The sequence below is a fragment of the Apodemus sylvaticus genome, chromosome 4 (assembly GCF_947179515.1).
Source record: "Apodemus sylvaticus chromosome 4, mApoSyl1.1, whole genome shotgun sequence".
Taxonomy (NCBI): Eukaryota; Metazoa; Chordata; class Mammalia; order Rodentia; family Muridae; genus Apodemus; species Apodemus sylvaticus.
In genome coordinates, this window is record NC_067475.1 from 31,227,471 (window position 1) to 31,241,418 (window position 13,948).

Sequence of the window (13,948 nt, forward strand, 5' to 3'; positions counted from 1 at the left end):
GTGGCTTAGAGCAGGGGTGGCACTGAAGATGGCAGAGGCAGATGGGCTTGAGAGTCAAGGGCGTAATGGGTGGAGCTTATAAACAGGAAGTAGTAGGAGGTCCACCAGCGGGTGGTAGGGCTGTAGTGACTGGCATTCCTGTTTGGCACTTGGGTAGTTTTAGTTGACCTTTAGTAACCTCGGTGGAGACTGATGTCACTTGTGATTAAGACTGGCTTTCGGGGCCCAGATTTAGGGCCAGGGTTGTCAACACGGGAGTGGCTGGAAGGCTGTGAGAATCACATGGGGAGATTTTGTAAGCCTGGGAACTCCTGGGACAGAGCTAAGTGAGTAGGGTCAGGGTGAAGAGTTACCAGCAAGGCCCAGGAGAGCCACCTCGCAGAGGCAGTTGACTGTTGAGGAGAGGTGAGGTAATCCGTGGTGTTGTAAGCTGTTGGTGAGTTGAGTAAGGCAGAACACCCCCCCCCACTGGGTTTAGCAAGGCCTGTGGTAGGCAGTGGTAGTCGCAGAGTGTTTGTGGAGGAGGATTTAGGGCATGGAAGCGTGGGCCTCTGGTACACACACACAGCAGGAAACAGTCTTCCAGTCTTCACTGCCTGAGCTCCACATGCTCTTGTTTCAATGTTCCTTGACCCTTCACCCACTCACCTAACGTGTGGCAAATGCAGGACCAGGCTGTACCCTGTCCCTTCACTGCAAGGTGCTTCTCCGGCCTCTGGGTGCCTCTGCCTCGATGGACTGAGGCTGCCTTTTACCCAGGATTCCGGCTCTCTTCCCATCTCCTTTTAAGATGTCCATTGCATCCTGCACCTGCGTGGGAATTTTGACTGAACCCCTGTGGAAACCATTTACCCATTTCAGAAACCTCACTTGCCCTCTTGTCACTCTACACAATTCTTTTATTGATTTGATGTTTTCATCAGTCTTGCTACAGAGCCCAGGCTAGCGTCTCCTTTCCTCCGTGTCCTGTGAGTGAGGTGAATTCTTAAGTCATTTTACGCAATTCTTTTCTTCCTTTTGTGTTTTTATCAGTTTTGCTGAGTAGCTCAGGCTAGCCTCCACCGCCAAAGTGGTGAGGTTGCATATATGAGCCACCACAGCCAGAATTACTATTTTTGTTTGTCTTTTGAAACAGAGCCTCCTGTAGCCCAGGCTAGCTTTGAACGCCTGATCCTTCTGTCTCTGCCTACTGGATGCTGGGATTGTAAGCATTCGCCACTAGAAATGGCTAGCCTCACCCTTTTTGAAGGGGTTGTGTGTTCCATTATACTCTTAAGCGTCTTGAGTCAAAGGTTTGTGGTTTGATGCCTGGGTCAGAGGTGAGGACAACCCACTTCCTCTCCGCAAGCTCCCTGTCCTCATTTTCTCTTCTGGTTGTTACCTTTCTCACCACTGGTATGTGGAGTATTTGTGGTTTGTTTTGGTTTGGGTTTTTTCCCTTTCTGTCCAATCACTTTGTTTTTCTCTTCATTATCCTCTGGTTGCAGCATCCCAAGCATACTAGTTGCCATGGAGACAGATGCACTCTGAGTGGATATTCCTTTAGGTCAAGAAGCAGGAGGTGGGTAAGCCTTGTTTTTCTGCAAATGTTTCCTAGTAACAGAAATAACTACTATAGACTGTCATATAGAAACGCTGGCTTTCTTTTTCTTCTCTTTTTAAAGATTATTTATTTTTGTTTTAAGTGCTTGAGCTTTTTGTCTATACAAAATTAATATAAATACAATAAAACATGTTAAATGGAACCAGAGAGCCTCCTTAGAGGTGGTCGGACTGTGAGATCATTAATGGGTTAGTTATTATGGATTTGTGGGATACCCGGGGAGTGACTAGATCTAAAAGACCCCCATTGGGGTGCCTGTACCCTCCTCACCTTGCCATGACCTCACCAGGTGTGGCTGCCTGGCCTTGACCTTTGCATCTTTCAGAACCCTGAGGTGAATAAACCTCGCAGTCCTATAACCTACCCACCTCCAAGTACTCTGTTGCTGCAGTACAGCAGGAACTGAAGCACCTGCATTGGCAACACAAGGTCTATTAGAGTGCCCTATTTTTGATGGCTTCTTTTTGGGTCAATCAGAAATAGGCTTCCATTGTATTTAACACAGTGTTTTTGGATCTTCATGTGGATTTTTAAACCCCTGAAGCAGAGACCAAGTCTAGGGGTTACAGCATTGATTGAGAGGTTGCTTACCACAGTGGTCATGCTTATAAAACAAAACAACTTCATGAGCCTGGGAGGGGGGAGCAAAAAGACTCTGAGTAGGCTCAGTCTGACGTCATTATGTTTCAGCGCCAAAACTGAGATTAATAGGAGGGTAAGTTTTAAGTAATCTGGTGTTGCTTTCAGAGTGCTCTTGTAAAGGCCAGAATCAGGAATATGGAAATCATTTGGAGAGCATAGTTGATTCTGCAGCCTGAAGATTTACTGTATGGATAATTTAAGTAAATAATTTGTAGATTATTTCAATACTTTCATAGTACATCATAGACAAGGTCATGGCAGTTCGCCTCTAATAGAGGTAAAGGGAAAAATGTGAATTTTCACTTTTATCTCAGAAGTAACAGAATTTTGGCAACTAGCAGCCATTTCAAGAAAAGCAAATTTGGGGTCTGTGTGTGGTGGTGCATTCCTGTAATCCTAACTGCTAGGGAGGATCAGACAGTAGGGTTTAAAGTTCGAGGCTAGCCTGGACTACATGGAGAGAGGCTCTGTCTCACTTAGCTTTCCATACACACACACAGGGAAAAAATTCTGAATATAGGGCTCCTATCACTGACGCTTTTACTGCTGAGCTGACATTCTGCATGTCTAGAGAATCCAGGATTCATATTTGTGTGTTGGGGGACACAGGGAGGGTGTTTGAAATCTGATGGAGGAGCTGTAATCCAGTGCTTTCTGTCTGTGTCTGTGGGTTACAGTGTGCGAGAGGGACCCTGTGGTTCTATGGAGTGCCTGCATGTAGGCCTGTGTGCCTTGCAATGCAGTTCCAGAAGAGGCCAGAAGAGGGCGATGGATTCCCTTGGAACTGGAATTACAGATGGTTGTGAGCCACTGATGGGGTGCTGGGGGTGGACCTCTGCAAAAGCTGTCAGTGCTCTTAACCGTGGAGCCCTCTCTCCAGCCTCAGTTTTTTGTCTGTTTTTTTTTTTTTTTTTTTAAAAATCAGGGTCTCATTATCTAGCCAGGTTGGCATGAACTTTTGCTGGCAGCACTCCTGCCTCAGCGTCCTGGGATTTCTTTAATTGCCTTTCATCAGTGGGCAAAGGATGCTAACGATGTTCCATGCAGGAGGCTGTGGTGTAGGAAGGCCGCTTCTGGATGGTTTGATGGGACAGAGGAAGGTAGTGCAGCATCTATCTAAGCTCTGCTTCTGTCTCTTCTGCATCCTTTGCACAGATGGCAGAGCCCTGCCCTGGTTTCTTTTGGCTAGCAGATGCCAAGCTGAATTATGCCTTTTTGGGTGGCGGGGAGTCTGGAGACAGGCTCTTTCTATGTACCGTGGCTGTTCTGAAACTCACTATGTAGACCAGGCTGGCCTCAGACTCATAGATCCACCTGCCTCTGCTTCCGGAGTGCTGAGATTAAAGGCGTGTGCCACCACACTAGGCTTGGATTCCGTCTTTTAGATGACACACTCGATGACACACTTGAGAACTCATGCCCACTGCACTGTCCTTTTCCAAACCGCCCCACGCCCCTTGCCAATCACCAGTCTCAATTTGCATGCTTTCATCGTTACTAAAACCTATTCTTAGTAAACTCCAATTTTCCTTCCTAAAAGAACAGACCTTGAGTCCCAGTTTCACTAAAACATTACAAATACCTTAGGGTCGCACTTGTACTCAAGTGATTAATTAGCTACGTTTATATCCTAAGAATCATCTAATTGTTTAAATATGAAGTTCAAAAGAAATAACTTTTTAAAAATCATGTGTCTTCAAAAAATGTTAATTTAAGAGGGAACATCTGTCAAAAGAACCCAGCTGGACACTTAACTTATCCAGGATTTAACAAGTAGAGCTCTCGGGTGTGCCCACCCCATTGATTCATAAACTCTTCAAGGTTACCCATGGTTTCTCAACACTGGGTTTGAAAGCAGAAGTGGAAAGAAATGTGGCATCAGCTATAGTTGCCATAGATACACTCGTCAACATGAGCTGTTAGCTCAGGCTGCCATGGCAACAGGAGACAGGGTGGGGTGGGGGGAGTGGCTGAGGCCAGACCTCAGGTCGGCCTCCCTCTGAGGTTGACTTGGGCCTGAGAAGGAGCCAAGGTCTCCCATTCTGAAGGCTTGGATTAAGAGCAAACTGACTGTGCCCTGAGTGAGTGCGACTGTCTAAAGGGCAGCAGGGAGGCAGGTCCTTGTGTACTTGGTTGCTGTGAATGTGGTCCCCAGAAGCCACAAGAAGGTCTTTCAAGATGAACTGTTTGCATTTGAAATTACAGTGTAGGGCTTAGATGGAATTTTGGAAACTGCTGAGAAATACCTTTGGGTTCGTGGCTGCTATTTCTGTAGCTATGTTTCTGCCTAATGGTGATGGACAGACAGGGCCTGTGGGCTATCTGTTTAAAAGGAATAGAGACGGTTTTTGAGAAGCGATTAAAATACTTAAGGGCTTGTGTCACTGTGGGGATGGGGAATGTGTAACCAACATGGTTATACATAGAGAAGGGCTTTAGAAATGTGAGTACCAGCCTGGAGAGATGGCTCAGTGGGTAAAAGCACTGACTGCTCTTCCAGAAGTCTTGAGTTCAATTCCCAGCAACCACACATGGTCATATAAATATTTTCCTGTTATTTTCTACATCAGCCCCACTGTGCTTTTGCGATGTGGTGTCTAGTTGCTGAAGTTTGTTAGAGGTTCTGGGTTTCTCTATGAGAAACAGGCCTTGCAAGGTAGACTGATTTCTTGGAGGGAATGCTCTCTTTCTTCAGATTCCCATCAACAGAAGTCTCGAGACTTCAGGGCTGTGTGGTCATGGGCACAGTGTGCTTCCCTCACACTCTGACATACCCAGCAGCAGGCCTGCCCAAAACTTTGCAGCGATGGGGGTTCTATAGTTCTGCCCCATCTGTTACAGCGGCCATGACAGCCAGTGGGCACTTGAAATGGCTGGTGAGGCCGAGGATGCGCATTGTTTCAGTTAACTTAAACTTAGGCAGCTTCGTGCACCTCACGGCTGTCGCTGTAAACTGCACAGCAGTAGGAAGTTTGGACAGATTAGAGAGACTCCCGGTCCACCGTGCTCACCTGTCTCCCTCAGCGTATCCTTGATGAATGTCTCTTAGACATCAGGCAGAGTCCTAGGTCCTGGGAAAACGAGTGAAGAATGCAGTGAGGTTGAGTTCTCCGAGGTCTTCATATTCAAGTGGCTTTCTGAAGGTCACAGGGAACAGGCCTTCTGATGGACCCGTGCTGTGTCCCCCAGGAAGGCCCTTTGCTCCGGTCTCTCAGTATTCACCATTAGAAGGCGGCTCACCAACTAGCATATTATTACATGTTGCCGACATGTAATAAGTCAAGTATAGACTAGGAAGCCAGGGGTAGGGCATTTGCACGGGTGAACCTTTTGGTTCAGTCCTTAGCACCACAGAAGGGAAAATGGAGAGGGGTGCATGAATGGACGGTCTGCCTTTGCCGGAAAGACAGCGCATGCACACATTTCTTTGCTTGTTTGGAGCTGTGATTCTTTACGCTCTGCAAAGCTGAAGCAGAGGTCTATAAGGATCTTTACCTTGTCCTTTGGCAAGTGCGACACTTTAGAGGGGTGAGATGACGCCTCGGGGGCATCTTACAGGTGGAGAAGCACACGCTTCTCCTGAAGGTGTCTTTATTATCAGATAAAGATTGTTGGGAAATAATATTCTTGCTGTCACACAAAGTAACACCCAAACAAAGCAAAATTAACCCAGCAAAGCAATTTCATCTTATCAAAAGGGTACACCACAACCGTGTCTGGGTAAGCGTGCACATGGGAGTTGGGGGAGGGGGATCCACATAACCTTATTCTAACGTAGGTGGTGACTGTGTCTTATTGGATGCTGTGGGTTAATTCATAATCTGTGTAAAGGAAAGGGGGAAAGGTGAGCTGCTTGGTTCATCGCGTTCCTGGGAATGCAGCAGAGGCCTTTATTCAAACAGAAGTTTTACCAGGTAGGCAGCATTAAAGATAGATAGATAGATAGATAGATAGATAGATAGATAGATAGATAGATAGACAGACAGTTAGATAGGTGATTTATGGAATATTGATCGTTGGACTAGCCACCCTTGATTAACCGTTTCTCACAAGATAATATCCAAGGTGTCCAAAGTCTGTCTGCTAAGCATGACTGTCATTTAATGGGCTTGGCAGAAATGTGTCTCAATTTGACTCTCAGACTAGTGCAACAATGGACCCAAAGAAATGAGATTTCCCTACGAATCTCAATGTTGGGAGAAGAGTGCCCCAACTGGAGGGGGACTTTATCTCCTAGAAAGACATTTCTCCCAGCTCTGACAACTCACCAGACCACCTCATAGACATGAAACAAGTTCAGACAGCGAAGGGCTAAGGGTGGATGGGATCACCTTTGACTAAGACATCTTAGATTTGCAAATCCTTCGCCATCAATTTAAACTTCAACCTCGCTTCAGGACCTAAGAGACAAATTTGAGGAATTCACTAGTTCTCTTTGTCCCTCTCCCCACTGTGGCCCTATTGAAGAAATCTTTTTTCCTTTCTACTATATTTTAGAAGGTTTTTAACAACTCATCTATTATGTGTGTGTGTCTGTCTGTCTGTCTGTGTGTCTGTGTGTATGTGTCTGTGTGTGTCTGTGTGCCTGTGTGAGTTTATGAGCATCACATACATACCTGTTCCCCCATGGGCCAGAAGGTGGTGTGGATCTCCTGGTGCTGAAGTTACAGACAATTGTGAGCTTCCCGATTCAACTGCTGAGAACAGCCCAGGTCCTCCAAGAGAGCCGTAAGCTCACTAACCACTGAGCTACCACTCAGCCCCTCTCTGCTTTCTGATTTTTATTTAATGCCTTTAATTGACCTTTGGAGGGCATATGACAAGTTGTAACCCTCAGGTTAGATAACAGACTCAACCTTCCCCCCTTTCGCTGGCCCTACTGATGTCTAAGGGGTAGGTAGGGCTATGTATGACTCAAGGCAAAATGTGTCTGAGTTGTGACATGTCATGACAGCACAGTTGTATCCAGTTACCATCCTGACAGTCCATTGAAACTTGCCTGGACCTCAACTCCAGCAGCAAATCCTACTCCCTCCCCCCTCCCCTACCACCCCCACCACCTACATCACCTCCTGATGAGCCTGCCCACCCTCAGGATGGTTTATAGCACCAGGCTTCTGAGTGTCTTGTGCCATCTTTCTTTACCTAACTCAAGCTCCAGTTGTGAAATATCCTGCTACCCGCAACTCACTTCTGGTTTTCTTCTTCCCCTTTTTCCGGTTATTCCTGGTAGCTTAGTTTTTAATTTCCGTTTGGACAGCAAATAGCTCTGAGGTTCCGAGAGCTCAATGCCTTTACTTCCACTGTATCCTCTGACACATGCCCTTCCTCCGGAAGTTAGGATGTGGAAGAGTTTTCTGTGTGAAGCATGTTTCTATAAAATGGCCAGGGTGGTTCGTTTCGGGATTCCTTTGAAGGAATGTTGGAGCCTTGCAGGGCACAGAAGTCTGAGATGGATGTTGCTGAAGCCATGCTGGCTTCAGAAGAAGCAAATTGCTCTAACTACTGAGAAGGCCCAGCAAGAACCATCTCAGAAACCTTAAAGGATAAACAACATGGCTGGGACTGTGATGGGACTGTGGGGAACTACAGGAAGTGGATTGCTAACAAGGCATTGTAGCAGATAAGGTCCGCATGCGGGGTGGGGGACCCGGCAGCCCTTACCTTCTTGAAGGACTGAATTCAGTCTAGAGCTGGTTTAATGGGAGTTTTACTAGCATTTATTTAGTGGCTAGGTTAGTATAGCTAAACAGCCTTCTAAAAGGGGGGATGTCCTGGACTACCCCGAGACAGACCCTTAATTACCTTCAAGACAGAGCTCTACAATGTACAGGAGTCAAGGTCTTTGTTCTTGGACGGTTAGTACAGGGCTAACCCTGCTGGGATATGAAGAGCAGTCGTCTCCTACCTGTTAACGTGGTGGGTTGCATACACCACCAGATCTCTCCGGCTTAGAATCTGCCTTCTCTGACATTACTCTGTCCCCGCCAAAGGTCTCCTCTACCTGAGCAGAGGGGACCTTCGCACAGTAACTTCGATGTAATAAGCCCCACCCACAGGGAAATTTGTTTCTCTCTTCATATTTAGTAATTCTTTCTTGATTCATTTTTACTTTTGAACTTCGTTTCTCGTTCTCTGTTTGGGTTTTTTAAAGGCTGGAGTGTGTAGCCCAAGGCTGGCCTTGGGTTTACAATATTGCAGGGGTTGACCTTTGAACTCCTGGTCCTTCTGCATCTACCTTCCAAGAGCCAGGATGACGGGGACATGCCAGTGTGCTCCATTTCACATCTGGTTTCAAAGATGAGATTTATTTTTATTTAAGGAAGAGCAGCAATCACAGTGAGTATCTGTACTTTAAATTTCTCAACTACATAACTAAGCTATATTTAATCAGGGTGGTGGGTCACCTCGCTGCTTGGTGGTATGACCACAAGTGGCATCTTGCTCCAAAGAAAACTTTTAGTAAACTAGGACTGAGAATTTTTTTATTTCTTTACCAACATGGGTTTCCTAATATGTAGTGAAGACAGGGGAAACTGAGGCTTACTGTTTCAGTCCTCGGTAGATGGTGGCAATCGGGTGTGCTTCGGTAGAGACTTGCTGTGGCAGCAATGTTTGGAAGTCTGCCTTGGAAGCTCTCTGCCCACCCTTCTCATTCTTTCCCCCTTCTTCCTTTTCTTCATCTGCAGATGTGTTGTCTCTCTTTCTTTTTAATTATGATAGCAGCCCTTGCTTAAGAAAACTTGGCTCCTGAATAAGAGGAAAGTGTAAATAATTTACAAATGGTTTTTCTCTGTGGTTATCTTTATAGTTACATATGAAGCTTACAGGAAAGAGGAGAGGGGACTGAAGAGGTGGCTCAGAGGTGGAGCACTGGCTTCCCTTACAGAGGACTTAGGCTCAGTTCGCAGTGCATGGGTCGTGCACAGCTCACAATCACCATAATCCCAAGGGAATCCGAAATCCTCTGCTGACCACTGCAGACACCAGGTACACATGTTGTGAGCATGCATGCATACATGCATGTATACATGCAGGCAAAACGCTCACACATATAAAGTAAAATAACTAAATCCAAAACAAGAAAAAGAGAGAGGGCATAGGGAGTCAGTCAGTCGCCTCACATTGTTCTGTAGCCACGAGTATATCAGGAACCCCTTACCGGTCACAATAACACATGGTATAGGAATATTCAATTATCCCCTTGTTTTTACCACAACATAAGTGGCTTTTCACTTATTGTGCACTTAAGTCTGTTTTTCATTGTCATTAACAATGTCCTGGTTAATATGTCCCACTAAATTTTATTCATATTTGTAAAACCTAAGACTTACTTTATTGTACAGCTGAATAGTAGTTTGTTAATTTAGGGTTCTTAAAGGCTAATTATTATGTGAAAAATAGTAATTTTTAAAAATTTGACTCTCTTTGCTCACCAGTTAGATGAAATACTTTTTCAGTTCCGATGTTGAAATAGGAAGGGTTTCTTCCCCCTCTTATAAAGATTTGGTATTTATAAGGCATTTGCTAATATTCAAATAGTTTACTTTTCACCATTAGACTATGGGACATTCTTATGGCTTCCAATTTTTTTCGTCTGAAGGGTTTGGAAGTTTGGGTGCAAACACGGTTTGGGCCATGGAGGGAAAGCCAGACTGAGCCAGGGAGGATGCAGACCCTGGGGAAAGCAGGGCCGTAGGGCATGGACTGGTAATCTCCCCTAAAGCCTTCTCTCTGGCCTTTAAACACGAAGAGATGGGTGGCCTCCAGTTCCTGGGATGGCTCAGAGTCTACGGCACAGTCTATGCCGGGCAGAGTGAAGTACAGTGTGGCCTTTCAAGATATTTTAAATTTCAGAGTTTATAATTAGGAAACACTGTGCGAGTTCTTTATCCAGTTTTACCCTGACCACACCCATCTGTATTAGTGGTGCATTCCTTTCTCCTGTTTTCTTTTTTTTTTTTTTTTAATTTTTCTAAAAAAAGATAGGAAGGGAGGGAGGGAGGGAGGGACGGAAGGAAGGAAGGGAGGGAGGGAGGAAGGAAGGAAGGAAGGAAGGAAGGAAGGAAGGAAGGAAGGAAGGAAGGAAGGAAGGAAGGAAGAAAGGAAAGGTCTCACTATGGGCCTAGGCTAGACTTCAAAATGTAGAACAGGCTGATCTTGAACTCTGAGTGCTGGGAATAAAGGTACGTGCCACCATGCCCAGCTCTGAGCCTCTTTGATATCTACCTGTAGACATACCACCATACTCTCTGCCTCTGCAAGTCTTCAGGCAACAGTTACAAAGTCAGTGCCAAACAGTGAAGTAATGTCACCTCTCCCTTTATACTATTGCCTCAGTGACTTCTGATATTCCTAGCCAGGAGGCGGCTTGTGAAACTTTTTCTTTGTTTTATTGACACCGGGACTCCCTACGGGGCCCACCTCCAGCTAGTGACCCTCTTGCCTTAGTATCTCAACGCCTGGAGTTACAAGCATGTGCCACCAGTCCTATTTTTTAGCATGTGACTCAGCATGAGTTAGTCAGTGAACAAATATGTATATATAGCCATCAACTGTGCCAGGCCGTGCGTGTAAAAGGCAGTTAGAAGCCTTTGCCGAAAGGATTTATTTCAGCTTCTAGCTTTCTGGTCACACTCCATTGCTGAAGTCAGAGCAGGAAGTCAGGTCAGGAACCTGGAGGCAGTGGCTCTTCAGGTGTAGCTTACAGTCTCACAGAAAGGAAATAAAGAAACCTTGTCTACCAATTGACTAAGTAATTGCTGTTAGGGAACTGCTTTGGTGGGGAGAAAACGCAGAGTCAGGCAGAATAAAGGCAAGGGGTCTCAAAGGCCTCTTTAAGGAAGGAAAGTTTGTCCAGGGGTGTGCAGGGTTAATTTTGGATGCCAGCTGCTGTACATTGTGCCTATGAGTGACCTGCAAGTAGAATACTCTGTATCTGCTTTCTCCAGCCACACGTCACATGGATTAACAGGAAATGTGAGAGTCTGTTTACAACCTCAGCAATGATTCTCATCAGCACTATTTCAGAATAACAAAGAGATAGTTGGGATGTTCATAAACACACACACACATGCGTACACAGACAAACAGATACACACACACACACATGCGCACGCACGTGCATACACAAACAGATACACACACACACATGCATGCACAGGTAGATACACACACACATATGCATGCACAGACAAACAGATACATACATACACACATACACACACACACACACAGAGAGACACCTGCATGCACAGACAGATAGATACACATACACATACACATGTGTGCACAGACAAATAGATACATACACACACATGACATACACATGCACATGCATGCACAGACAGATATACAGGTGCACACACACACACATGTGCATGTACAGACAAACAGATACATACACGTGTGTGCACAGACAGATAGATACACACACACACACACACATGCATGCACAGACAGGTAGATACACACACACACACACACAGTGGGTAGAGGTAATGAGTACGGTGACAGGGATTCTGCCTAGCCTGATCTGATCATTGCATACTGTGTATCAAAACACCACATTGTGTAGCAAAAATATGTGCAGTCCTTATGTTGCAGTGAAATATTTTAACAGTGTTTTATCTTAAGGAAAAAAATCTTAAATAGCTTCCAGAACAGTAAGCTACATAAAATGGGCAAGTTGGCAAACTAGGACATGGACTTACTTTTGACTATGTGAAGTAGTAGTGGGAGTTCAACGCATAATGGTGTCCATTACAGTATGGGGGTGTCTGAGGGAGGACAAGCCCTGTCTTAGTCAGGGTTTCTATTGCTGAAAGGATTTATTTCAGCTTACAACTTTCTAGTCACATTCCATTGCTGAGGGAAGTCAGGGCAGGAACTCAAGCAGGGCAGGAACCTGGAGGCAGGAGCTGATGCAGACGCCACGGAGGGAGGGGTGCTGCTTACTGGCTTGCTCTCCCTGGCTTGCTCAACCTGCTTTCTTATAGCACCCAGGACACCAGCCCAGGGGTGGACCACACACATCAGTTATCAGTTTTCAAACATGTACCACAGACCCACCTGGTGGGCACATTTCCTCATTCCAAAATGACTACAGCTTGTCTCAAATTGATATAAAAAAAAACACCCTTCATAGCTAGGATTTGTTCTCTAATGAGTAGTCCATTACAGAAAACCCTATTGTGTGATATACAGCAAAGTATGTTTTAACCACAAGAGCTTAGAACTCTAGGGACCATCACAAGTAAGAATATGCTTCTGAGTTGTTTAATGCCCCGAGATGCTTCTCTGCCAGAGAGTGACTCAGATCCATTAGACACAGTGCCACAGAGGCACTCTGCTGCACTGACACATACAATGTTTGCCCATGGCTGTAAATCCGTCCTGCTAATCCAGCACCATCTCCTGCGGCTCTGGCTGTGCCGGGCTCCCAGCAGCCACTTGGTGTCTTACAACCTTCTTGAACTCTAGTTTCAGAGGCTGGGATGCTCTCTTTTGGTTTCCCCAATTACTGCCTCCACACAGTACACAGACACAAACAGAACAGGCAAAACACCCACACATATAAAAATAGACACATTAGCAACAAAAAAGTCATTAAAGGTTCTCCCCCCCTCCCCATCAGTTAAGGTTCACTGTCTTACACAACATTCCGCAGGCTTGCTTGTCCTCTGAAATTCAGTCTAATTCTAGGAATGTTGCTTAGGTTGGAATGCCCGTTCCGGGCTGAGAGAGGAAGGAAAGTGTCTCTCAGTACTGGATGGCTGTTCTGCATTTCCATCTGTCTGGTAGTGTGTGTCCCACAGTCACTGGGTGAAGAAAGGAATTAATGTATTTTCCAGATACTTACTGACGCCGTCTGTTTGCCAGGAGCTCTTTTCAGTGTTGGAAGAAGTCAGTGAACAAAACAAAAAGCTGCTGTGTTGCCTCCAGAACCAGCTGGATCAGGGAAACGCAGAGGGTTGGCGCTGCCTCAGGTACCCTGGGAACAATCCCTTCAAGATGGCGGATGAGCACAGTAGAGAATGAAAGGGTTGGAATCTACTTTGGAAGAGAATTCAGTTCTGTGCTCTAGGCACTGCAGGATTTTAGTTCATCACAACAGGCAAAGAAAGGCAGTGCCACACTGACACAACTTTAGTTGAAAAATGAAAGATTTACCATTCAAGTTTACCATTTTCATTCCAATGTTTTGGTTCCCCCCCCACCCCACTCCCATTCACAGAATTCACTAAATTTTGCCTCTACCTCAGCCTGTGTTGTCAGTGTCAAAAACATCCTTTCTAGAATGTCTAAATAAGCAAATGAGTTTCTGTTTCCCTCCTTCATAATGTAAACAGTGTAGCATACCACACTGTAACTTCCTCCTAACTATATGTAGAGGCTGTTTGATGAATTCATACCCTTTAAAAGCAGTCGGAGAGTCATCCATTGAACATGTATCACAGTACAAATAGCAACCTTTGGATGACCATGTAGGCTGTGGTCTTTAAACACTACCCAGAATGAATAACTGAACATGTTACTTTTCACATGTATAATTATATCTATGTAAATTTGCACAGACGTGTGTGCAGTCTGACTGGGATTCTTTAACCTGCCCCCCATGTAGGGTGTGTCTCTGGGCTTTGTCATATCCGTACCAGGAACTTGGGAGAGTAGCTGATACCAGGTTCTTACCTATGTCTCAGT

General features: G+C 45.4%; 1 protein-coding gene across 5 annotated transcripts in view; it reads left to right on the forward strand.

Moving 5' to 3' along the window:
* Positions 1 to 13,948, forward strand: part of Sgms2 (sphingomyelin synthase 2) — a 79,781-nt gene that overhangs the window by 15,172 nt on the left and 50,661 nt on the right. Inside the window, exon 2 of one of the 5 annotated variants that reach the window (XM_052179233.1) lies at positions 1,488 to 1,561. The exons of 3 other annotated variants lie outside the window; for them this stretch is intronic. The gene's annotated coding sequence lies outside the window, so the exon portion shown is untranslated. Of the gene's footprint in view, positions 1 to 1,487; positions 1,562 to 13,141; positions 13,234 to 13,948 lie in introns of those variants that run through there. One more of the 5 variants, XM_052179234.1, reaches the window with a different exon arrangement.